This window comes from Protopterus annectens, chromosome 2.part2 (genome assembly GCF_019279795.1).
Source record: "Protopterus annectens isolate FY-2018-M chromosome 2.part2, PAN1.0, whole genome shotgun sequence".
NCBI classification, from domain to species: Eukaryota; Metazoa; Chordata; order Ceratodontiformes; family Protopteridae; genus Protopterus; species Protopterus annectens.
Window position 1 is genome coordinate 61,619,853 of NC_056730.1, and position 26,314 is coordinate 61,646,166.

Genomic DNA, 26,314 nt, shown 5'->3' on the forward strand with positions numbered 1-26,314 from the left:
TGCAGGGGAACGTTCTCCAAAAAAAAAGATGGGTCTGGATTAGTGCTCAAGTTATACAAACAAAACAGGTCTAAATTTAGTCTATGCTACAGCAAACAAGGTGAACCAATTTCAGAAAGAAACAGTTCAGATAAGCAGGCACAAAAAGCCTTTAACCAGAAACTCCCAGCTCAGAAGGGCAGAATCTATCCTCTCCTCCCACAAGAGTGCAGACCACACCTCCTTAATGTAAAATTACTGTCCTAAAGCCCAAGTGCTTAAACCAGAACCATTACACTTTTAGAATAACAGACACTAAGCCTTCAATCAGCAACTCCCAACTTAGAAGGATGTAAGCTACCTGTCCTGCCACAATAGTGCAGACCACAAACCTTCTCAATGTAAAACAACTGGTCTGAAGCCCAAGTGCTTAAACTAAAAGGCTTAGAATAACAGTTACAATTTAATCAGGCTACTACCAAGCAGTAATAAATGCAGGAGAATAAATACAACTGAGTACTTTTAAGAAGAGGCAAAAAGCAAAAGAAAGTGCAATTTTTTTTAGTAAAATGCAAGGAGAGAGGAAAGAGGAGCAGAAGAAAAATTCAAGGTTAAGAACCTAAGTACCGTTGGCCTTCTCAGATGTTCTCTCTGTATTAAATAGAGTGAACAGACTGGGAGGGGTGTCCCTGATCAAATTTACAGTAGAGGCAGGCAACTGCAAAGCCACCAACTATAACACTACAAGAATAGGGTGGGAGGAAGGGGAAAAAAACATTTCTGGACAGATGAGAAACATAAAACAATGCCAGAAAATATATAAAATAATTCAGTCAGGCAAAATTAAGACAATGCAGAACTCTGAAAGTTTAAAATGCCAAGTAATATACTGATCAATCAGCGATATATTTTCAGATTGTTTGAGAATCACACTTTAGCCAGAACACCAGGAGTTTCCAGCAGTGTATGTCTACCCTCCTTTGTTCTTTCCCTTGTGGGTCTCTCAGACACATCTTCACAAAATTCTAGACCTCATCTATGAGTAATATTCCTTGCTGAAAGCTGATTATTTCTCTCAGAATTTTCTTACGCTCCACTATATCATTTTTAGATGCAATATAAATGAATGCCAGTGTAATCCTCCTCCCTTTCCAGTAGCCCCGTAGTGCTACAAATCTACCAATATTATCTTTTTTATCCTCTTGTATCACTATTGGAACTTTTCTTGCAATTAATATAATTACTCCGCTTTTCCTCTGTCCCAGGTTTTCCGCTGAATAACCAACCTGAAAACCTTTCTTTATCAAATTCGCATGTTCATTTCTTTCCAAGTGTGTCTCCTGTAGCATAACTATTTGCACTCTACATTTCTTAATATAGTTCAGTACTTTTTTGTATTTATCTGTGAGACCATTGACATTTAAATATTATCGATAACATTGTATTAAAAGATTGTCTACACTGAGACATGAGGACCAGATACAGAATTGCTATTAAGCTTATATTTATTTGCTGGAAAAAAAAAACTAAAGTTCAATATTTTTTTTCATTTACTTGCTTTCTCTTAAAACATGTTACTAGATCAAGCGAAGGTCCTTAATACATTCATTCCCCCATACAAGAAAGAAAAAGTACATCAGTCATTCTTTTGTGATGCTCTTTCAACCAAACTTTTCTAATTTATTTTTTTACATTGAAGTGCCTACATTTCTTAAAACTAAACAAAGGGGGAAGAGAGAAGAAAGGAGAAAAAAAAAGGTGGGGGGGACAGGTGCATCTGTTTGCATTAGTATCCCCATTACCCTTAAAACAACTGAGAAAATGTTACTTTATAGCATGCATAGAAAATCATGCACTATAAAAATAGTACTATTAAGAAAAAGAATTGCTTTAACTTTCTCTCTCTTCACCTCCCCCAAGTATTTCTTCGAACATTAATGACATAAAACAAGGCATATACTCTAGAGTTTCCGAAAAGTCCAATTTTGTTGTTCTGTCAATTTTCACAAATATAATGCTTTGTAATCCCAGATTTGTTATTTTCCAAGTTACTGGTTTTATTTCTGTTCATGTCCATCTCCCAAATTTTGTCTCTGCTTTATTTCCAATGTGCTTTCAATTCTAATCAACTCTCCTATTCCCTTCCTTCTCTCTAGCATTTTCTGTTGAAACCATTGGAAAAGGTTTCACTGGCACAGGTTTCTCTGTAGTGTTTATTACCAGAAGAACAAGAAGCAGAATCATCTTTTGTTCTATAGCTCACTTTTTGTTTGGCAAACTTTTGTATTTCCAGCTTAGCATGTACTTAATCAAAAAAAATATTGTCCCTCCAGGAAAGAATATTTTGAAAATAGCTGGTTACAGCAGTTTGAATGTCACACCTGTTTCTCGACATTCGCTGAATAGTGGAATACATTTACTTGTCTTCTGCGTGGTGTGCAATGAATAATCATTCTCCACAAACCCTTTGGTGACTCCCACTGTTAGTACTTTGTCCTTCTGTCACATTTTTGTCAGAATCAACTCCTCCTCCTGGTAGGATTGCATCTTTACTGTTAAAGGTCTAGGTTGTTTTCTCATAACCAGGTTTGCAGCATACATACGAAGTGCCCTTTCCGTTAAATGCTGTTATATTATCACTCCTGTTGCTTATTTGTACTTTCATAAAATTGATACAGTCTGTTCCTTCCAGTTACTCTGGTACAGCTAAAAAATCTCCGGCTTTCCGTACAAGCTCTGTGCTCTAATTCTGTTATTTTTTTAAACTTTCTTGAACCAGCCTTTTCTTCATTTCGACCTCTGATTTTTGCAGTTTTATCATCTCATCCGAATATCTGTTTAAAGCTTCTTCCATTTTTTCTAGCCTTTAAGTTGATATACTCCAGTGTTTTGTTTACTTTAACCACGTCTGTGTGCAGCTGTCTTGTGCTTTCCTCTAGGTTACTGGAAGTCATGTCTGGAGCTTGCACTGCTTTTTGCTGAACAGCTGCAGTACTTTTCCAAGTTAGTGTTTTTTTCCTCACCTATTGTAGCTGATTTTCCTTCAGGTCCTTTGTCTGTCCTTTTTCCTTGTATTCAGGCAGTGCACTTACTAGCCAGCTACTGAAATTTGCCCAGAAACACAAAAGTCCACTGACCTTCTCTGCCGAGTTTCTGTTTTCAAACTGGGAAAGCTAGAATTAAGCTGTTACTCAATGTGCAGCCATGTTGGAAGTCTGAAGTTGGGCATGGTTGAAATCTAGAGAGACAAAGTAGGCCTGGTGAAGAAGAAGAGGAGGAAATGAAATCTGTAGAGACAGCATCCTGAAAGAAGTGACCTTGAGAAAAGTGTTGAGGAGAGAGGGGTCTGGAATTCATCTCTAATTCCTGTGTTGTCCTGAGTAATCAAAAACATCCTTGAGTAAAAACCTTTCCCACGGTATGTGGTTAGAACAGGTAGGATGGTGCCCTGATCCAAAAGGGCAGTAAAACCTCCAGGAAAAGATAGTTACTCTGGAGGAGGCTGAGGAATGGCTGAAAAGGAGGGGAAGAGATCTTCACATAATGAAACATCCCTGATGAATAATAGACAGCACCCAAGAGTCAGAGGGGATCTGTTGCCAATTTGGCAGAGACAAAGGGGACCTAGCCAAGGGGAAGAAGAGGGAAAATGGCAAATATAACAAGCTTGTCCTGAAGAAAAGGCTTCTGAGATGTAGGAATCTGAGAGGACTTAGGAGGAGAAATATACCTGGACCCCTTCTTACCTTTGGAAGGTGGACGAGTCTGCCTATGAAGAAAGGCAGATTTAGGAGGATAATTCCTTTGGAATTTGGATATATTGGAGATAAAAATATGCTTGGATTCTTGCATGGCCTTCCCCTTCTTACCCTGGAGGGACCTGAACAGGTCATTAGCAGCTTTCCCAAAAAGTCCAAAATGACAATGTGGCAGCAGTATAAACCATTCTACCCAACCTCTCCATACTTGTGCTATCCTTATCAGAAGAAAAACGCTTAGAAGAAGCAAACGTTTAGAAGACTTACCATTTGAGACAAAATACATGAGTCAGCAGAAGGACCTTCAAAAATTTGCAGTCCTCTGGCACCTTGTAGAATCTATCAGGTTTCTTAGGGGCTGGGTGCTGAGAGTTAGGAGCTACAGAAGCAGCAGAGAAGTGTCTAAAAGTGCTGCTAACACAGGAGTAACTGCAGACTGCTTAGAAGACTCCATCAGTAGAATCTCCTAGTATCTCTTTTGGATGTTGGAGACCTGTGAGCAATCCCATTTAATGTACTTCATCATACAAGCAGTAGTATCCCCAAATGACAATTTGTCCAAGGAGGAATTTGGATGCAAAGAATCCTCCTCCTCTTCCTCTGAGCCATAGTCTAGAGGTGAAGGAATCTGAGTGAAGTATGCAAGGGATTCCTCCCTAGAATATAGGTCCTAATCAAAGGAAACCAGATCCCTTGTCATCTTAACAGGTGTAGGAGACCAGAGAGGAGCAGGTATTGACACCCCTGGGGAACAAACACTGGCTGTGATGGTCTTTGTGGGGAATCTGCCTCCCACAATGACATTTTTCCTTCTTTGATGGTATGAACACAAGTAACAACAGTATTGAGAAAAATGGTTAAGAAACCACAACCGGGCACAGCTGACAGACATTCAGACCAACTTTCGATAATGGCATTCGGACTGGTGACAAAGTTCTGTGTATTTGAATCTATATGCCAGTTTTGTGCCCTATGCGGTGCACATGCATGTGATGTATGGCGCCTATAAAATCTAAAGTCTTTGTATAATGCCCGGATGTTGAACAATCCTTGGTAGAAGATCCCTTCAGTGAAGAATACTGCAACAGTAAAGAGAAGGACATCTACTGTTACGGTAAGATTTTACACAACTATGCCTTCTTCCATTGTCAACCCATTAGTGCCTTCTAAAACGTACAAATAGCTGAAAGTTTCAGAACCTACTTTTCAGCATTTCCTAACCAAGAAACAAAATACCTTACTGTTCACCTCAGACTGAATTCTCGTCTAACAACTTTCATATCAAAGTAGACAATATAACTGTTTGCACTTTAGTTTCAAACATTCAAACATGTTTGTTCTTCCATAGGTCATCTCCGCAGCTGACTGCGTTGCTGTGCTTGATTATTCCCAGATTTTAAGTAAAATGACAAACGCTATCCCTCTCTTCAAAGGTGATTCCATAAAGTTCAGGAATTACCATCTGATTTGTATCTTATCTAAATGGCAGAAGTTTTAAGAAAAACAATCCATAAGCAGTTAATAGATTATCAGCATGACCGTAACATCCTTTCAGAAACATAACGTGGTGTTAGGGCTATATATGGAACTCTGTTTATATTACAAAATAAACTGATACTTTAAGAATCTTGGTAATGGTAAGGGAGACATGCAGTCACAATTTTCCATGATTTATCTAAGGTATTTGATCTTGCTACCAGTCAAAAAAACACTGAGCAGTTGGCTGTCACCTTAGCAATGTGAAATTGCGTCCTATCAGCTAGTAAGCTATCAGTTTCATTGAAAAATTCTCTGCCAGTATTGGAGGATGATTTTCACAGCCTGTGTTTTTTCTGCTACCCAACCTGCTTGTGCTCCTACAAGTGGATATAACTTGCAAAGTACCTCAGTCTTTCAAGTTTTTATACACTACTCCCAGGTCTGACTGAGCATCCATAGGTTTAGTTAATCCAGCTGCTGCCAAGCAATTTAATTCTAATCATTCTCCTTCTGGTAAGGATAGTACAGCTTTTGATAAGTTTGGGAAGGAAGTGTATGCTTCTGCAACTTTGATGTTTAAAATTCTGCACTGTCAGCCTCATATGGTAAAATTGTGACAGTATGAGGAATGCTTAGGTATCAGAGGAAAAACCTGCTTTGTGTAATTTAGTTTCTTCACTGCTGTTTAAAATCCTGATGAAACAGCCTCCACTATATTTATTTATTTATTTTTTTTTTTGCATGGCCCGTATGCTGGTATATGAGCCAATCAAAAAAATCATAAAATGGAGCTACTGTTTAATGCAGAACTGCCTGATATTCCTCATTGAACAGAAGGGGGTCCGCTGTGCGATATTTTTTGATTGGCATACGGGCCAATCAAAAATTGCCAAACACTGAGCTAATTGTGTTTAATGCAGAACTGCCTGATGATCTGCATTAAAGACCTTTTCTGGTCCCTACCTGTCCTGTAACAAATCTGGCATCGCTGTTTCAACCTATCAGGTCACTGCACATTGTAGCAAATGTGTTTGACTTTGTAGGTACTACCTGTGAGGTTGCTACCACTGGCAGTGTTTTAAGGAGGTCTGGCTAGCTGCATTCTCAGAGCCTCCAGGAAGATGTTAAAATTAAATTTTGAATTCTCATTTATAGAATTAGTTTTTGGACCCTCTGCTGCAGGGGTTATCTAAAAGTCTGATGAGAGAGGTGAGCCGATTCAGGGAATCTTTCAGATTTTTCAGCCCCCCTTCTCTAAATTTCCTGAGAGATTTTCCTCTTCCCTCATCTAATTTTAGCAAAAAAGAAAATAAGCAATATCAGCAGAAAGCTGGTAAGCAGATGTGTAAAACGTAATGGCAAGGAGGTTCCAGTGGAAAGCAGGAACTCCCTCTAGGGCAAAGTCAGAATGACTATACAAGGGGCCTAGTACTTTCTTCCCACCTTAGCAGTCCTTTGCCTCTTCCAGAAAGTCTGAATCTCTGTTTCCTTGGCAACATATAGTTTCAATCAAATGGGTCCTAAATGTGACCAATTTAGGATACAAATTGCATTGAGAGGAAATTCTCATTTTTCAGGGGATTCCTCCTCCTCTGGCAGACCAAACCCTCCTCTATCCTCCTAACTTGCACCATATGCTGTCTTACAGGATAATGCATGATTATCTTCCTCAGCTGGAGAATGGATTTTACTTGAATGTTTTCAATGTGAAAGAAAAGGAAAAAAAAAATACTGCAGACCAATTCTGGATATTTCTCTCCAGAATCAGTTTGTGGTGGTGCCCAAGTTCAAAATGCTTTTACTTTACAACCTGTTTACCCCTTCTTTCTCATTTCAGTTTTCTAGTAAACGTAGATATGCTTATAACATTCCTATTCATCCAGATTTCAGATTTTATTAAGGTTTTGTTGGCTAGTTTCACATCATAAGTTCTCTCTTACCCTTTGGACTATCCACATTTCCAAAGGTATTCACAAATGTGTCAGGCTACAGGGTAACCACATTTTTTCCGTTACTGGACAAGAGTAATTTTTGTGTGTTAAGAATCTCTAACCTGAGTAAGTTATTACCTAAACAGTCTTGGATTCCAATAGGACATTCAAAAATACTTTTTTTTTACTCTGTCATACAGGATTGTGTTTCTGGGGTGCCTGTTTGGCACCTCCATACCAAAATCTTTAATTCCACAGAAAAAGAAAAATAAATCTATATTTAGATCTATTCCAGGGAGTTTTCCATTTAGCCTTCTGTCACAGCGATTGAATACCTCTGGATTTTGGGTCTCATGGCTTCCATGATTGTCCTGATACCTCTTGTAAGACTCCACATGAGAAAGGTTCAATAATATCTGAAATTGCTTTGGTCAAGGCATTAACACCCATTGTCTTTTCAAATCCTTTTCCTTGGATTTGCAAAAGGAGAAATCACTTGGAGAGATCAAATCTCTCAGAATCTGGGTCTTGTGTTCTTTCCTGCTCCAAAGCATTCAGTTACAACAGTTGTGCCAGACTTTGCTTAGGGAACACTATCAATGGGTATAAAAATACAGGGTCTTTGGAAAATGAAAGACCGACCAAAACACAACATCAAAGGGATGCCAGCTCTTGTAAAGGCTGTCAACTCTGAATTGTCTGTGGTTCCTGGGACCTCTTCAAGTGGTCACAGACAATGTCACTATGATGTGGTACATAAGCAAGAAGAATCCAATCTTGCCTCCTATTATGACTAACTATGGTAGCATGGCATATAGCTGTACAGAGCAGTCTCACTCTATAGGCATCTTACACTGTGTCAGACAAGCTAAGCAGGACCAGGTCAGACCCCCTCATGAATAGAAACTGAATCGGGGGTGGGGGGGTCTTCCAAAGTTTGCTCCATCTGTGGGGAATTCCTCGGGTAGACCTCTTTTCCTCTTCTCTGAAAAGTCAACTGACAAAATTCTCTTCCAGGACTCCATGCAAGAAGGCCTGGAAGACAATTGCATTTTCTTTTCCTTGGACATGAGTGTTCCTGTAGGATGATGTAATCAAGCTGGCCATGATTGGTCTAAATTTGTATGCAGCACTATTTAAATGAATTGAGTTTAGTGCAGTTTAGTCTGAAGAAGCGTTATGTGGACATGAAAGTGCAGTTATTAAAGGGTTTTGTTTTATATTTCTGCAGTGGCGAGCCTCATCTGTTTTTTGGTGCATGAGTGTTCCTGTATGCCTTTTCACTGATTTCCATAGTATTTCTGAAGTTTCAGAATTATTCCCCAAAGGTCAGTGTGGTGACTATGGTGGCCAGGCAACAGTGGTACTCCCTTCTTTTGAAATTGTCCAGGGACAATTACCACAAACTTCCTCACAGACTGAATTTACACAAGCAAGATTGGGGTGTTTGCATCCTGATCTCAAACTACAGCTGACTGCCTTGGTAGTAGATTCTTAATACCATTTAGACATCTGCTTTCTGGGGGCATGCAGTAGGTACTAATGGAAGCAAGAAGGCATGCTTCTAGAAAATCATATGTAAGGAAATGGAAAAGTTTTTCTAGCTGGTGCCAAAAAAAATAACCAGAACCTATTCAGGGCAAGTGTTCTTCTGATTTTACAATATTTGTGAGTTACTATTCTATGGCCTGCCTTACTTCTCTATCGAGGCTCATTTGTCTGCCATTTCACTGCATCTGCTCATGGATCTCTCTCTTTCAGTGTAATCTCGTGAAAATATTTTTGAAAGGAGTGCTACAAAAGAAGCCACCCAACAAATGGTGATTCCTCCTTGGGATGTTATTTTTGTAGTAGGGAAGCTAATCCTTGCTGGTTTGATTGGAGCTTATCTGGCAGACTTCAAGGTTCTTAACATGGAATACAGTTTTGCTGATTGCTCTTACCTCTGCAAGAATGGTATCTGGTTTGCAAGCTCTTATTGTAGTTTAAGCTAATTTCGTCTTCTACAGAGACATGGTTTCTTTGAAAACTAGTTCTTTTATGCTTAGTGTTATCTTAGTTTGCATTAAACCAGTCTATCCATCTCCATGTTTTTTTTCTAGTACCCAAAAATGAGGGAAAGAAGATACTTCACACCTTGGATGTCCGCAGACAACTCTGTGACCATCATAACCGAACATCATCTTTTAGAACTTCTAATCAGTTCATTTCTGGAGTAAGTAAGAAAGGACAACCTGTCTCAAAGTAGATTATTTCCAAATGGTTGTATTACCTTTTGTTATACTCACCATAACAAATCTAGTGTAGGGAGGGTCAGTGCTCATTTTACCAGGGTCTTGGTTTAATTTATGACTTTCTGGAAAGGATTGGAATTTATGTATTCTTGTAGCAGCAACTTCATCTCTGCATAATTTCTGTATTTCAGGTCTAGGACAGGCTTTGCAAGGACCATTCTCAAGTGGGTCCTGGACCCTTCCCATTCCACCTTCTACTTCTCTTAAGTTAATCTCCCCATATAGCTAAGATTACTGCAGCAGTGATCAATATGATGAACATAGTGCAGCTGTGTAAGTAAACTTGCCATAACAGTAGATACTTGAATGATCAGTGATGCGGTTCCTCAATTCCCTTTGTTTTTTTGTATGTTTTTTGTGCCAGGGTATGGTCACTTTTTCCCCTAACAATGACCTCTCATGGCTTTGCCTCCTTCCTCTGTCTGTTGACATGGAAGCTCTAAAAGGAAAAATTTGGGTGCCAATCTTTTGGTCAGGTTAGCTCAAGCTGACTAATGGTTTGGATGTGTGGAAAGTGCCTTGAAGCTTTAGAGGTAGGCCGGATGTTCTGTCTAATGCAGAATATAACCCATATGCCTTAAGCTGCTGCAGCAGTGATTATTCAAACAGCTGCTGTTATGTTAAGTTTACTCCTGTATACAGTGGAAGACTTTCCTATCCTTCTTAAAGATTGTTGAAAGCATCCCCAAGTTTAAAAAAAAGAAAAAATAAATAGGGTTCATAGGGTTCATAGATTAGTACTAAGCTAACTGCCCTTGTGAGCCATTTTAAGCCTAGCCAATTATCCTTTGTGAGACTCAAACCCTGCACCTTGTGTTTGTAAGGCAAACACTTTAACCATTAGGCCACCCTCCCAATAATCTGACATTTCCTCCTCATAAAAATGTTTGCAAAGATAGACAACATATAAAAGAGCATACACTATTAGTGTGTACTGTCCATGTTAGAAGCAAACTGTTTATACAACCGTATGACCCTTTTGTCAAACTAACATTATTTCTATCTTTCTCATGTTCGTTGCATAATATCCTTCTCTCTGCTGCTTGTTTACACAGCTTTTCTCATCACTACTAATCTTTGAGAGACTAGTATTTTTCAAAATGTAGATGAATCCTCATCTACATTCATTAATCAAGTATAAAAACTCTAGAAAGACTAGAGTGGAATTTCCATTTTCCTACTTGAGTGACATTGTTAGCTTGCTAATATCACATTTTTAGCTGCAGGATCCTTTAGTGGATCAGTATCCATTTTTGACGTCCATGGGATGGTTTTTCTGTTGATGACCATCTTACGCTTCTGCTACAAGAGATTGCAGCATGTTCCCTTTCATTGCAAATACTTATTTCTAGAAACTTTAAAGATGCACTTTTATGTACAAAATAATAGAAGGGCTCCAAACGTGTGTTTTTATATGGGTCAAGCCTGATTCCCCTACTTGCACACCTATAGCTCCTGAATGGTATAACAAATCCATAGTTATACAACACAGGAGAAGAGAAAGTCCTCAAACAATGCATAGCAAACTTGCACAATCACTTGTTTACTCAAACGCAAGCTAGCAAGTGAATTATGCACTTTGCTAAGCGAGGGCACTTGGGCTGATCCTCTTATCCATGTTTTCGTACTTTGAGTCAGACAGCATATACCAGTGTAACCTGCTATTGAGGAAGAAATGCAAATCATCTACTCAATATTGTCATTGCAGACAATTTGAATTGTATAGTTAATTACTTTAACCATCATTTTCTGTACAGTATCCTGTATCTCTTTATCTGCTACTGTGTAGTCATACGACACTTAAATGTACATTATCAGAATTATAAGTACTTAATGCATTTTAGCTTTGTAACCATTTTTAGCTACTGATATATTTGCAGAGTTGGTACTGTAGTATATAGCAGGGGTTATTGAGCCCAAATACACACCACTATCACACAATTATTAAGGAGGGTGATTTGCTTTAAGTGATTACTGCAAGTGCCTACTATTGCCTTGTGCTGTGTCCAATGCCTTTTGCATTCATATAAACTATACACTAAAGAACAGGGTTGTAATTACTGACTTGCTGGAATTTCACCCACATCTGTCTAAGCCCATTGCTTTCTAGTGTCAACGTCTCAATAGTGATAAAAACTTACCTAAACAGTTTTTAATATACACACACACACACACACACACACACACAATCACAGTATTTCTCATGAGGGTCTACTAGCACCTCTGCAGTGACAATGCCTCTTACCTGTGTTCACAATACGTTTACACCATTTGGATGTTCTATCCGATTCCAAGTCTACAGTTACTGATCACTCTTAAAATGAACCCACCAATATTGCATTATGATACCTATAAGTCATTATTTCCAAGACGGTGTATAGCAGTTGTCTTACCAATGCTTTCAAACTTCTCTTCACAAAAAAGACAGCCACACTCTGTTAAATGGACAGCTATAAAAACTGTTTTTAAAAGCTGTGATTTTACATACCAAACTGTATTGTAGCTCCAGAAGGAAAGTAAAACAAGACCTTGTATGTACAGACTGTTGAAAGAGAACAATCATACTGCATTTGTTGTTTCCAGTTACTTAAGTTTGATGACTGAAAACTCATATTGTAAATAAAGTCCAACTACTCTATAATCCAAGTGTCTTGCTGTAACGTTTGCCAGATAGAATTCCCAAAGTCCTGAAAAGGACAACGGCAGCTCTGATCCTGTAAATACCACAAAGGTTAGAGATATTTCAAACAAATAGAATCTTTTCTTTTTCAACAAGCTACAGAATGCACAGACATTTATCTTTCAGGATGATGCAATATAGTTTTGAAGGAAGCAGTGAGTAAACAACTGTGTGCAGTTCCATGTTAAAAAAAAAAAAAAAAAAAATCCTAAATCTCTAATGAGATGTGTAACGTCCGGCTATATCCCACCAGACTGCCAACAATTAAATGACGTCCCTTACTGTCCTGGTCAGTAACTCAGGAGCTTCAATCCTCACTACTAACTTCAATATGCGACTGTCACTTAGACAGAAGTAATATTTCACAATTTTCCCCTAAGAGTATAAAAGGAATTGTTAAGAGAAAAAGTTTTAAAACATACTTTTATTTGTCTTTTTTCCTGTTCTTGCAAAATGAACATGTTATTTGTTGGGATATGCCTATCAAAGATGGGCCTCATCTGTGAACAAAATGCAGCATTGCTTATGAACCTGAATATCTGTTTTCTGCATTTCAGAATAAAGAGATTTGGTTATAGCTCAGTGAAGCCTGGAATAAGGACACACGGCCGAGTAAGAGTTAATTTACTAAAGCAGGCTGTGTCCTGGAAAATTTGAGCTACTGTTGTTGAATTGAACATTCTGTACTAGCTGTGGTTTGAGGTAATTTGTGATAAACATGTTTATCCTATATGTTTTTCATAGCCAACTGTCAATGGTCAGAAATGTAACAAAAAGTTGTTTTGCTTGCAGTATAAAAGTTGATGTCAGTAAACAAGTTGATCAGATCAGAGGAGATCAGATCAGTCCAGACCGGACATCTTGGCCAACATGTTGTGTAATCTGGTTAACTGCTAATAAAGGAAAATTCATCACCTGAGGCAGATGTGACTCGTTTGAATTTTTTCTTCTGACAGGAATACACACTATTTTTCTGGGACTGGACTATATACCTCTGTCCACCCAAATGTATTTTTCTTATTACACACTTCAGAGTATAGTGTCCTAGTTTAAGACCTCTGATACACTCTCACGCAAAATCTCACATATCCAAACACTTCTGAGAAAGCCTGACACAGATTTCCAGATGTCTCTTTCCCAAAATGAGTACAGAAATGCCACCACCAATCAGAGGGTCTTCATGCCCTTCAAAAGGGGCATCCAGTTATGAAAATTATCAAAATATATTGTATCTGTGACCAAGGGAGTATCAAACAGAGAGGCACACTCTAATATCTAAAGAAAAACACTGGTTTCGAGCCACAATGTAAAATGATGAAACACGTTTAATAATAAGTAAAAATTATTACAAAATTGAAAATCGGTAGCCCACAAACATTATAATTCAATCACCAGAAATGTAAATCAAACTGCAGGGTAGGAATCCATTATTCAAGAAAAACTCTGTCTTAACTAATCTACTACTGATCTAACTAAAGAAATACTGTCCATTATAATAGCAAGGCCAAGTCAACCTTTTACAGTTTTCTTGGTGAGTTCTCTTTTCTTGGTGTCTGCTGACATTCCACAGCTTCTCAGTCACAACTGTCTTCAGCAGTCTCAACTGTCTAATTTAAAAATATAACAGTCAGCTGTAAAAGACTCTGTCAGTCAGCTATTTAAACAGTTTCTTAACAACCAGGGACATTCCAATGACATCGATCACTACTCAGCTGATTCTCCACAGTTTGTACTTTAGAAAGTCCCTCTCAAACACGTGCAGTTAGAACTGTATCAACGCAGTGACACATTCTTTAAGCATTCTGTTTAGATAGGTTTAAAATGTTGAGTCTTTCCCTATTTACATTTTCACAATTAAGCATACTGACATACAAGTTAATCTAAGAATATGCACAAATCTGCCAGACATGCTAACACCAGTTAGTGTTTTTGGATACTTCACATTATGCACACAAATTTGCATTGATAAATCCAAGACATTGTGCATCATCTGACATTTCTTCCCTATCTAGATAACAAGCAAGTTTTCTTGAGAGACCCTTCTGTAAGAAATGCAACTTGGGAATAAATTGTAATTTTACTGTTAAATTGTCCATTTCCATGCCTGGGAAGATGGTACATTTTTAGTATCAAAGTAAACCTCTTTTAACATTTCCATCTGTTATCTTTTTGCCCTAGTAGTTTGATCTGCTATTTTCATGGGCCATTTTGGTCCCTGTATTTACATGGTACCCCACTTGTATGCATTCTGGTTTAGTAGTGAGTATGTCTCCAAACTGTGGTAATACTAATTGTATTTCTTGAGCCTGGGTAAAGGATAATTCCCATGACACTACCTCATTTACTGAAGCATCAGACTGAGTTTTACTGAGAATGTTTACTATAGGATCCCCGTCTACTTCCTCATATAAATTACTGAAAATTACTTTTGTTATGGTATGTCTTCATCAGGTAACATGCTTTCCTGCCTGTCAACTTCACCACATAATTAACATTGGCTTCTTTTCTTATAACAATAAAAGGTTCCTCTCATGCTGTTTGAAACTTATTTTGCCATACTTGAATAATTTCTTTATTACATCTGTGAGGAAGTTAAAGATATTGTCATAATTTGTACCCATCCATCTTCCTGATTATTTTTGCAGTAATTCTATGACATTGTTTTATAGCCAGGTGTAGAACAGACTTAGCCCAAGTGCATAAGTTATTTTATTATCCAGGACAGCCAAAAAAAGTGAATTTACCATCACTTTAAAGGATTATCCCAAATGAAAGACACTTTAGTTTACAGCCTGAGTGTAAGCATTGACAAATTCAGGTTTCATAGTCCCCAGGATACAGATATTGATAGGTTTCAGGAAATAACCATCAGGGACTTGAATGTGTATTAATGCCAGCTCAGAGGAAACCATATGGTCAAGGTTCATATCATGAATTGAATAAGCCGTACTGTCAGCCATGTTTGCATAACAACAAAGATCAAGCAGACCCTGTCTACCAATGTTAACTGCCTTCATAAATTTCTTCCTAGGCACTGTTGGTGGGAGGATAGTCATCCCAGATATTTATCATTGACTGACTGTAACATCAGTCAACCTGTATATTCCTAGTGCAAGGATGCCTACCAAAAAAGGAGGATATTTCTTTAGCAGAAACATCCCGACAGATGTAATTTTCATGAATAGAGGAAGCTAAGATTTCCAGATATCCATCATAAGACTGATGAATGGAGCAATGTGTTTATGATAACTGATATTTAAAGTTGGGCATTATTTGAATTGCTAAATACTTGACAGGAGCTCCATTTCATTTCAGCCTTTTGAACTTGCACTTTCCGGAAGTTACAACTAGAATTTATGGGGAAGAAGACAGATTTATCCCTAGTAATGGAGAGCAGTAAAAGTCTGGACATCTTTAAAGACACTAGTACTCTTCAAGTGGCATGTTAGAGCGAAGGAGATGGAATATGGTCATATGTGAACCATGTCTCCATGCAGAATTCTTCCCAACATACCTCAGTACGCCATTCATGATGCTGCTGCCCGATTTGTAAGTGTAATGATTCTATTCTCAGAATAAAAAGTAGCAGGGACAAGGGACATCCTTGGTGGAACCATTTAAGAGAAAAGCTTGGAATTGATTCTGTTAGTGATTAGCTGGTTAAGGGGTTGTGACTAGGAGTTGGCACCAGTCAAGAAAATTCCGGTTAATGTTAAATATCTTCATAATGTCTATAACAATTCCCAGTAAATGGAGGCAAAGAAATTATTGAAATTAAGTAGGACAGTTTCCAGTAAAGCCTTGGGAGAGTTGTTGCAGGTTAGAAAACTATAATAAGTCAGTACTACCTTACCTGTGTTTGATAAATCCTTGCTGTGAATTCTTGACCAGCAGATAAATGTGTTATTCAAGTGTGCTAAGGGGTGATCTTGAAAAGATTTAAATTTCATAAGGAAGCACAGAAATAGGATGGTAGCTGTCGGAAAAAGTAAAATCTTTACTTTTCCTTGGGAGATGTAATAACAGAGGCCTTTTTGAAGAAGTGCAACAAACAATGTTGAATGCTGCTGGCCTTAATCAGGTTCAAAGATTTTTATACTGATTCTCTCTGAAAGGTTGTATACAGGTCAGTAGGTAATCTGTCTGGTCCATAGTCTTTACCCTTCTTGAGAGATCTTGGTCTGTTATATCTCCCCAAATTTATCAGTTTGTTGAGATCACATATTTCAGATGATAAGAATGGCTAAACGATGTTAAGTGAAGGAGGAGTGATTTGTTAGGTTGTTTTTATTTGGTCGAGGTGGAATATGAAGTGCAGTAACAAGCAGTCCTAATACTAATCTCAGCAGTGGTATACTTTTAGCAGACTGGTTATGTTTTGTTGTCAGCTGAAAGGTGATAGCACCATTAAGTAATGTGCTAGCAATTTGGGGAGGGCTAATGTGCTGTCTGGTTGAAGAGCCTGATTCATGCCTACCTTTCATTAATTCTGTTACAGGTCATGACCCTCTCATCCTTCATTAGCGATATGTACATTCATGGTAGCTCTTATCGGCATCTGTTTTCCTTATTTTTCATGAAAGAACTTCTCTCTTTATAAGACCTCAATTCTCTCTGCATGTTGTCCAATCTGCCGTTCCCAGTACTGTTAAGATTATTGAAAAAGGTAACCCTAAGGGGGGGTAGTACACCATCTATCCCTCTGATCAATGGTTGAGTCCAGTTTAGTCCACTGATGAAGCACTACTCTAGTGGCTTTCCTTCCACAGGAGGAAGTCTTCCACTCCCTCCAAGATACGAGTTTGGCCACCTGTAGTGATTTCAGTTTAGTCTCATTTAGAATTGCTTCTTGTGTATCTAGCTTCCTCAGCTTAACAAGAACACATAATTACTAAATGGGGGGGGGGGCATTTAGTTCCTTGACTTTCTAGAGTGCTAAATGTACTTTTGCACCAGATCTGGATGTTAAACACTCAGTTGTTTCAGGACATAGTTCAAGTATGCCATCCTCACTGAGATTGACAAGAGTCTGTAAAAGGTTTGGGAAGGTGAGGTTGAAAGTTGATCCCTCTTTAGCTGTAGAATGAGAAATGGAAGTTGTTTGTTTCTTTCAAAGTCCACGGCTTTGCTTCTTTCCAGGAGTCTTGGTGCTGGGGGGGTGGGGGGTGGGGGGGCATCTTGTAGATAGTGTCAATTTTTGTTTTTGAATCTGGCAATCCTTGACAGCTGATGAGTAAGTGGATCACAAATCTGGTCAAGTCAGGAAAGCTCTGCCTCTCCTGAGAATTTTGAAGATATCTGCCTGCCCTTCTGAACATATATTGAGATTGGCAGTTTTGAGTTGGACTGTTTACCCGAGCTCTTTTAATTTGTTCAAGTCAAGTAAAAACACCAAGTGCTTATTAAAAAGTGTGGAGCTCTACTCAGGAGCACCCAATACCACTATCCTTCTAAGCTTTAAAACAGGACCTAAGCTGCAAGCTTTTTTTCAGAGCTTCCTCGTAGTCCTTCTGATTGAAGAATTTAATAATGAAGTAGCAGAGAAGATTTAATGGGGACTGTGTACTGAACCTGTGAACACTCTTTTCTTAGGTGGGGAGTTGAGCTTCTCAGCAAAGTGTGTAGTTCTTTGTGAAGAAAGCTATGGGCCCTGTCCTATTCCTTCAGACGGTCGTGTGTTATTTCTTCAAGCTCTGCTTTCAGCATCAACTCTGAGCTCAGTTTTCTTGCTCCATACTATCGATTCTTCTGTCTAGTCAGGGTTAACATAAGTAAAGCTGCAATGTTCTTTCAGCTCCTGATAAACTTTTTTTATCCATGATGATTGCTTGCATCATGCTGTTGAGGGACTTCAGAGCCATGAACCATGAATTCCATCTTATTTTTGGCATTACTTGCTGCTAATTTCTGTTTAGGCTTAGTAGCCATACCAGACCTGATCAACATCATTTGCTTTCACTTTCCGTCAGCATTAAACCACTCCTCCAGCTACAAATGTCACTGTCTCCTTGAAATGATCAGTTCCATTATTTAGAAAGAGGTTCTGTTGCAGTTTAAAATACCTGATTGTGTTGCAAAATAATGGTAAAGTTACTGGGATGAAGTAGCTACTCATAATGCATTCACTCACAAGTGCGCTCCATCAAAGTAATTTCCTATTAGCCATCTACTGGGATATCATCAACCTGGTTGGTTGTCTTATTCGACCCGCTTCCAAGCCCACAGGAACCCTTACAAGTAGCACATGAATAAGTGATCCAGCTCTAAATGTAGTGGAATGCCTAGTCAATTCACAGTCCTGTGTAATAACTGTGCATTTAAAAATAGTTATGTCAGATACAATATACTTGTTAGTAGTAAGGCCCCTGTGATATTGAGGAACTGCAGTTTGAAGACAATAAGCCACTACTAAATGGTATCTCTGCAAGCTATTTCACTATTCACTTGGGTAGCTGTTGCATGCAGTTTTTGTACCACACACTGTTTCTGCAGATGCTTTGGGTAGCTGTTTCACATCGCTTTTGTCCTCCATACTGTTTCTGTGGATACTTTGGTAGTTGTTTCACACAGCTTTTTTCCCTGCAATGTTTTTGTGGATGTTTAGGTATCTGTTTGACATAGCTTTTGTTTACCACACTGTTTCTGTAGATATTTAAGTAGTTATTTGACATAGCTTTTGTTCCCCACACTGTTTATGTGGATATTTATGTTGTACATGTCCAACTTGAGTACACCGAAAACATTTTTAAAATGAGGACCTTTGCATATACTGAGCACTTTGATTTTCAACATTCCCTGTGGAATCTGATGTGATGCTTTAGACTACCCCTGATAAATTCCCTTGTAGTAATGTGTAGCAATAAGTAAACCTTCCTTGGGCAGCTGTCTTCTGCTTGTTATATAGATATCTCCCTTTTTACCATTCTCAGTAGCTGAAGCATGTTCCTGGTCTGTCGACCTTATCTTTGTATCCTCAGACAAAATGCTGAGTGTTTGCTCTCTAATGAGAAGGTCTCCCTGCATTTCAGACATGGTAACTTGGCATTCATTCACACATCAGTGACAATAAGTGCTAATTTCTGAAATGAAATAATTGATCACTGACATGATCTTCCAGTTTTCTTTGTTTTCTAAAGATTTTTCTGTAAATTTTGTGTGATATTGAAACATTACAGAAGGTCACAATTCACTATAGTCAACCTTTTCACCAGATGACGTTTTGCTAATAGTGTACATAGCTTTACTCAATACAATTAACATCTGATACGTTACTAATAGCATACAGATCACTTTGGTTCTGATCATACACTCTTTTGAATAAAACTATCAGAATCATCCCTCTCTTTGTACTGAAGGATAATTTAGTACTAATGGCATTTAAGGCCTTAGTTTTACCCTGCTACTCACATGCCTTTAGCAAAGGGTTATAAGTTCACTATCATGCTGTCACACAGTATCTCAGTGGCTTTACACTCCATGTATTGCATCTCCAGCTCTACTTTTCATCCGACTAATTCAGGGTGAAGTTGAAGATCATCTGAGGACACACTGGGTGGTTCTTTACAGTCATATGTTGTGTGCAGCTCACCTCTAGTCCCTGACAGGTTATTTCCAACTTTGGTAGGCTGAATTCTTGATTGCACACAAGGTGGCTATAAAGTCCTCTTTATTCAAAGCAGCATATAGAAGTCATTTTGATTTACCCTCTTTAATCAGTTATGCAGTTGATAACTTGGAATATTCTTCAGCGTTCATCTTCCAGTGTCCTAATAGCTGTGAATAAAAAATAAAATACCTGTCATGCAATGAATATTGTTGCATATTTCATCTTGTGGCTGCAAGGTTACATGTACTTTTTGTGACCAGTTATTTTTGTAGGCTATAATGGTCTGATTTATGTAACGTCCCACTACTGCCACCATTTGATGGATGTAGGTGTTGTGGAGCCCAAATTGAAACCACTGCCACACAAATCTGTATGCTGGAGGATGATTGGCCTTAGGAGTTTATGGTAAATGAAAACTGGTCTTATAATTATAATGGACAGTTGTCAAACCAATATAAGTCGCACACTGCTAGCTCCAGTAAAAGGTTATAGTCAGTGGCACCATAGGATTTCAGCCACAATAGTGTAAGCATTGTGCTTTCTAATGCTGGCTTAACTGTAACTGAGGTTTAACTCATTCACTCCATAAGGAGCTCAGGAAAGCCAGCTGTTAACTTCCTCATAGGAAATATGGAATATCTTCCATTTCTAAAGCCAAAATAAGAAACAAATGTGCATAGCTTATGACTTCTTACAGACATGCAAAAAGGATAAATGCAAAAATTGTTCATCGTATACATTTCTTCACAGCAGTAGTGCTGACATTTCACCTCATAATTTTAAAAATGCCACCTAGTGCAAATTTTATGCCTAATTTTGTATATTTTTAAACGTAAGCAAGAATATCTCCATAATCATACAATCTGTATACCTACCTTCTGGTGCTGGTTTGTTTTGTGTTTGCTTCAAAGTGGGACTCTAAAGCATATGCCCTACTTTGTCAATACTCCAGAGAGGGCGTCAGCATAAAGTATCCAAAAAGCTCGGACACCAACAGAATAATATAATCCACCGTTTAATTGTAGAAAAGACAAAACACCAAGGTAATAACAACGAAGGGTTAAGCGCTTTTGTCTGATCAACGTCAGACTTCCTCAGAACCATAATTTGAAATCTTACATTTGTATTTAAATACATTTTGGCGCCAACTACCTACAAGACAGTTACATCTTAAAGGGGCAACGCTCCTTTGGTATAACATACTGTTGAACATCCTATGTATATTAAAATACAATAACATATGATAACTTATAATAATACACAAAATCCTAATGCTTCTAAATGCATGGCTGAATTAAGATTCCTATGAATATAATACATTGTACAAAACTACTCTATGGTCCCAAGTACAATACTACAATTTCCACATCCTTAAAAATACACTTAAAACCAGTGCTTGTGACACTGAACAACATATTCCCTCCAGTACCAATAAAATACGCATCTAACAATAATAAAGTTAATAAAGTGTAAAAATATTGATTAACCAATTAACATGACATATGCATAAAAACGATGAAAATTATTGGTGTACGTGGTACAAAGAATGACTGTATATTGTAGGATGGAATAATACTAACGTGTCTTCCAGATAACTTCCTAAGACATAATAATCAACTTAAAAAAGAAGAAGAAAAACTGTGAAGGGTACTGCCTAGATATTATAAGAGTAAATAACTAAATAAATATCTATATACTAAAGAGGATCCATGTTGAAGGGAGGGTAGTGATAAATATTTTTAAAAATATTTTTAAAAACACATATGTAAATGTTAAAAGTGAGATAATACAGTAGTATAAAAATATAAAAAAAATATATATGTTACAATAAATCAGTAAATAGAGATCCTAACCCTAAATGTTAGTCTTGGAAAGAGTGTGTAAATTAATAATCCACACTGTCAAGCTATTTAGTAAAATGTCAATCTACTACTACACAGATCAACTAACTAGTGATACTGTACTCATGCGTTCAACTGTAAGAATGGTTTTATACTAATACTAGACACGTTAGTATTATTCCATCCTACAATATACAGTCATTCTTTGTACCACGTACACCAATAATTTTCATCGTTTTTATGCATATGTCATGTTAATTGGTTAATCAATATTTTTACACTTTATTAACTTTATTATTGTTAGATGCGTATTTTATTGGTACTGGAGGGAATATGTTGTTCAGTGTCACAAGCACTGGTTTTAAGTGTATTTTTAAGGATGTGGAAATTGTAGTATTGTACTTGGGACCATAGAGTAGTTTTGTACAATGTATTATATTCATAGGAATCTTAATTCAGCCATGCATTTAGAAGCATTAGGATTTCGTGTATTATTATAAGTTATCATATGTTATTGTATTTTAATATACATAGGATGTTCAACAGTATGTTATACCAAAGGAGCGTTGCCCCTTTAAGATGTAACTGTCTTGTAGGTAGTTGGCGCCAAAATGTATTTAAATACAAATGTAAGATTTCAAATTATGGTTCTGAGGAAGTCTGACGTTGATCAGACGAAAGCGCTTAACCCTTCGTTGTTATTACCTTGGTGTTTTGTCTTTTCTACAATTAAATGGTGGATTATATTATTCTGTTGGTGTCCGAGCTTTTTGGATACTTTATGCTGACGCCCTCTCTGGAGTATTGACATTTGGTACTTTTTGCTTTATTTGGTTCTGTGATATGCCCTACTTTGTCATTAAGGTTTGTAAAAATACTTAGGAGAGGGGAAGAAGAGGGAGAAAGCTAACTAAGTAAAAAACATTTTCTTAAGTAATGTTTTGTAGTGAATGATTTTCTTTGCATTGTACAAAGTAAAATTTTCTCAGTTATTTTTAAGTATAATGGGAATACTAATGTAAACAGGTACTACTTTTTTCTTTTCTCCCATTATATTCAATTTTAAGTAATGTAGGCACTGCAATGTAAAAAAAGAAAGAAAATTTTGGTCAAAAGAGCATGAAAAAAATGTGTGCTTTCTTGCATAGCGGACTGACTGGATTAAGGCCCTTGGCTTGATCTAGTAAGATGTTTTAAGATAAGGCATGTAAATGAAAAATAATATTGAGTATTCTAAAGCTTTTTTTTTTTCTAGCAAATAAATGCATGCTTAGTAGCGTCTCTGATTCTGGTCCTCATGTCTCCATGGAGACAATCTGACAAAGATAAATGGGTAGGAGATAATGTCTGCTGAAAGCATTCAAATGTTTTCCTAGCTGGGAGAGCTATAAAGAGAAGACAAAATCAGACAGAACTTGGTATAAGCACAGGAAGTATCATGGGTCTTAGCATAGATGACCTTTCTTTGAGGTTAACCCAAGTTTGTGAGTGTGGCTGTCAGTTTAGGACATGTGTTCCTATTAGGAGGGTAAAACTTCAATAGTTAAAGATGTACATAGTTCTGTGTATTAGTATTAAGTTAATAGGTTTTAAGGGGTGTTCAGTGTGTGTGTTCTTTTGTTTAAGGGCTTTCAATAAAACACGTTTTGTAAGATGTGACATAGGCTCAAATGGATGTGACAAGAAATAACTGTATAAAAGATCAGCTTGCCAAACAGTGTGACAAGAAATAACTGTATAAAAGATCAGCTTGCCAAACAGTGTATGCATGTAACACAAAAACTGGAAATAGACACTTAAAAAAGCTGTTCTAAATAAAATATGGGAATAATAACTTTTTAAGACAATTATGCTTTCTGTAAAATCTTTAAATGTCAATGTTCTCGCAGATAAATACAAAAAGATAAATACAAAAAGAAAGTAGTGAACTATATTAAAAATGTTGAGTGCAAATAGTTATGCTACAGAAGACACACTTGGGAAGAACTGAACATGTGAATTTGATAGACTGGTTTTCAGATAGGTTATTTGTGGAACACCTGGGGCAAAGGAAAAGAGGATTACTTATATTGTAAGAGGAACTCCAGTAGTGATAGAGGATAAAAAAGATAATGATTTGTAGTACTAAGGGGCTACTGGCAAGGGAGGAGGATTACACTGACATAAATTTATATTCCTCCTAAAACTGCTATAATGGAGCATAAGAAAATCATGGGAGAAATAATCGGCTTTCAGCAAGGAATATTGCTTATTGTTGGAGACTGGAATTTAGGGTGGCTCCGGTGGTGCAGTGGTTAGCATTTTTGCCTCACAGCAAGAGGTTCTCCGGTTCGATTCCCAGCTGGTGTGCCTTCTGTGTGGAGTCTGCATGTCCTCCCTATGGTTGCGTGGGTTTCCTCCGGGTGCTCCGTTTTCCTCCCACATCCCAAAGACATGCTGTAGCTGGATTGGACACTCTAAATTGGCCCTAGGCATGAGTGCATGCATGTGTGTGCCTTCTGTGGAAGGTTGGGTGCCAGGCTGGCAACTCGACACCATAAAAACTCCACTGCCATTCATGAGCAGACAGGTGATCCGCTATGGTGACCCCTAACTGGGAAAAGTCGAAGGAAGAAGATGGAGACTGCAATTTGATATGCAGCAGTGAAGATGTCTGGGAGGCTAGAAAAGAAATTATAATAAAGGAGCGTAGATATTTGAACAAATTTATGAAAATACTTGGCATAGAAGATGCAAATTCAGTGCCAGTAGTTTGGAGTGAATTTGTATATTATTCTGCAAGATACAAAAACTGGAGTAGGCTAGACAGAATTTTCAATTAAATGCACATGTTCCTGTGAAATGTAAGTCTTAATACGCACCCAATAACTATTTTTCAGATCATGCCCCAATAGTTAAAGTAAAAAAGGAGCAAAAAATAAAAATGAGACACTGGTCGTTTCCCCCTATCTGTTGAAAATAGAGGAATTTAAGGAATTGGTAGTGGAAATTATTCAGGAGCGGTTTGAGAAATTCCTTCTGAAAACATAGCTAGGGACTGAGATAAAGTTAAAGTTGAGTTTAGAAATATGATGGAAATGAAAGGAAGATATGGTTAAGAAGTAACGAGTTTATTCATGAGGGTATAAAAAAGTTGGTCTGTGGTTGATTTTGAAGTGGGAATGTTGTTTCAAGACTTTGACAAAAGAAATGTAGATTATAACTTAACAAAAAAGTGAATGGGTAGCATTAAAAGAGTTTTCTCAGAAAAAATGTGTCATAAAACCTTCAGACAAGGGTAATAAAATAGTAGTGATGCACCACTTACAGTATAGTAAAATGTGCTACGATTTGCTACAGGATGACCAAGTATATGAAGTTTGTAACGAGATCTAAAGTAGATGAAGCTAAAGCAGAGTATATGTGTTTGATTAATAAAGGGCTAAGATTAGGGTATTGGACTGAACAAGATGTGGGGAAAAAACTATCTTGTGAAGAAACAGAAATGGCATATTTTAACTGTTTTACCCAAAGTGCATAAACATTTGATTAATCCACATGGGAGACCAATTGTTTGCAAAAAAATATGTTTTTACACAATTTAGGATTGGTTCCATATAATTTTTTGTTAAAGAAACTTATTTGGCTCCCATCATATATAAGGGATTCATTTGATTTTTTGGAGAAAATTAAAAATGTGAATTGGAAAAATGAAATGTACTGGGTAACAGTGGATGTAAAGAGCCTCTACACTAATATCAAACGCATATATGGAATGGAAGCTCTCAGCATATACTCGGGTGATAATCCATTAGCACATTGTTATGGAACTTATAAAATTCAGTTTAGAAATATTTTTTTCTGTTTTGAAGATAAAGTTTACCATCAGCTACAGGGTACAGCAATGGGGTTCATTTGTGCCTATGTATGCTAACTTTTTCATGGGGATGTTTGAAACAGAATACATCTATACAAACACATTCTATAAACAACATGTTAAGTTATATTTTAGATTTGTAGATGATTTGTTTTTTCTCTGTGAAGGTGGTATTGAATTTGTTCAAGATTTTATAACAGAATTTACAACATAATAGATTTTTATACAGTTTGATGGTCTACAATATGGTAATAGAATTTCATTTTAGATGTAATATTAGAAGGGGTAGATGATAAGGGAATAAATACTAATTTACACAGAAAATTTGGACTAGTCAGTGAGTTTGTTGGGCAATAGTTGTCATCCTAGACACATTCTGGATTCTCTATCATATGGAGATTTCTTGAGAATTTTAAGACTATGTAATAGCAATTATGATTTTGAATAAGAGCTGCAGTGTACAGTGGATATGTTTATTAAAAGAAATTATGATGTACAAGTGATAGAGAAAAGTGTTAAAAGAATAAAGAGAGTAAGATATGGAAATACTAATATAGCATATAGAGCGTCTTCATATAGAAGGAATAATGAAATAACTTATCTTTTTTTGTAGTTATGACCTGTAATATTTTAACTGATAGTGTAAAACAAATTATTGGGTATTGGGAATTTTTGTATAGGTTTCATGAATTATCAGGACTGGTACAACAAAGTCCTATTTTTTCATATAAGGAAAGAAAAAGTTTGTGGAACATGTTAGTGCATACAAAATTTGAGAATCCTGATAATATGATGCTGCAGCAGATTAAATATAGGGGAACTACACCATGTGGTAGTTGTATAGGATGTCACTATATAGTATAAACCTTTCCAAAAATTAATGGTATTAG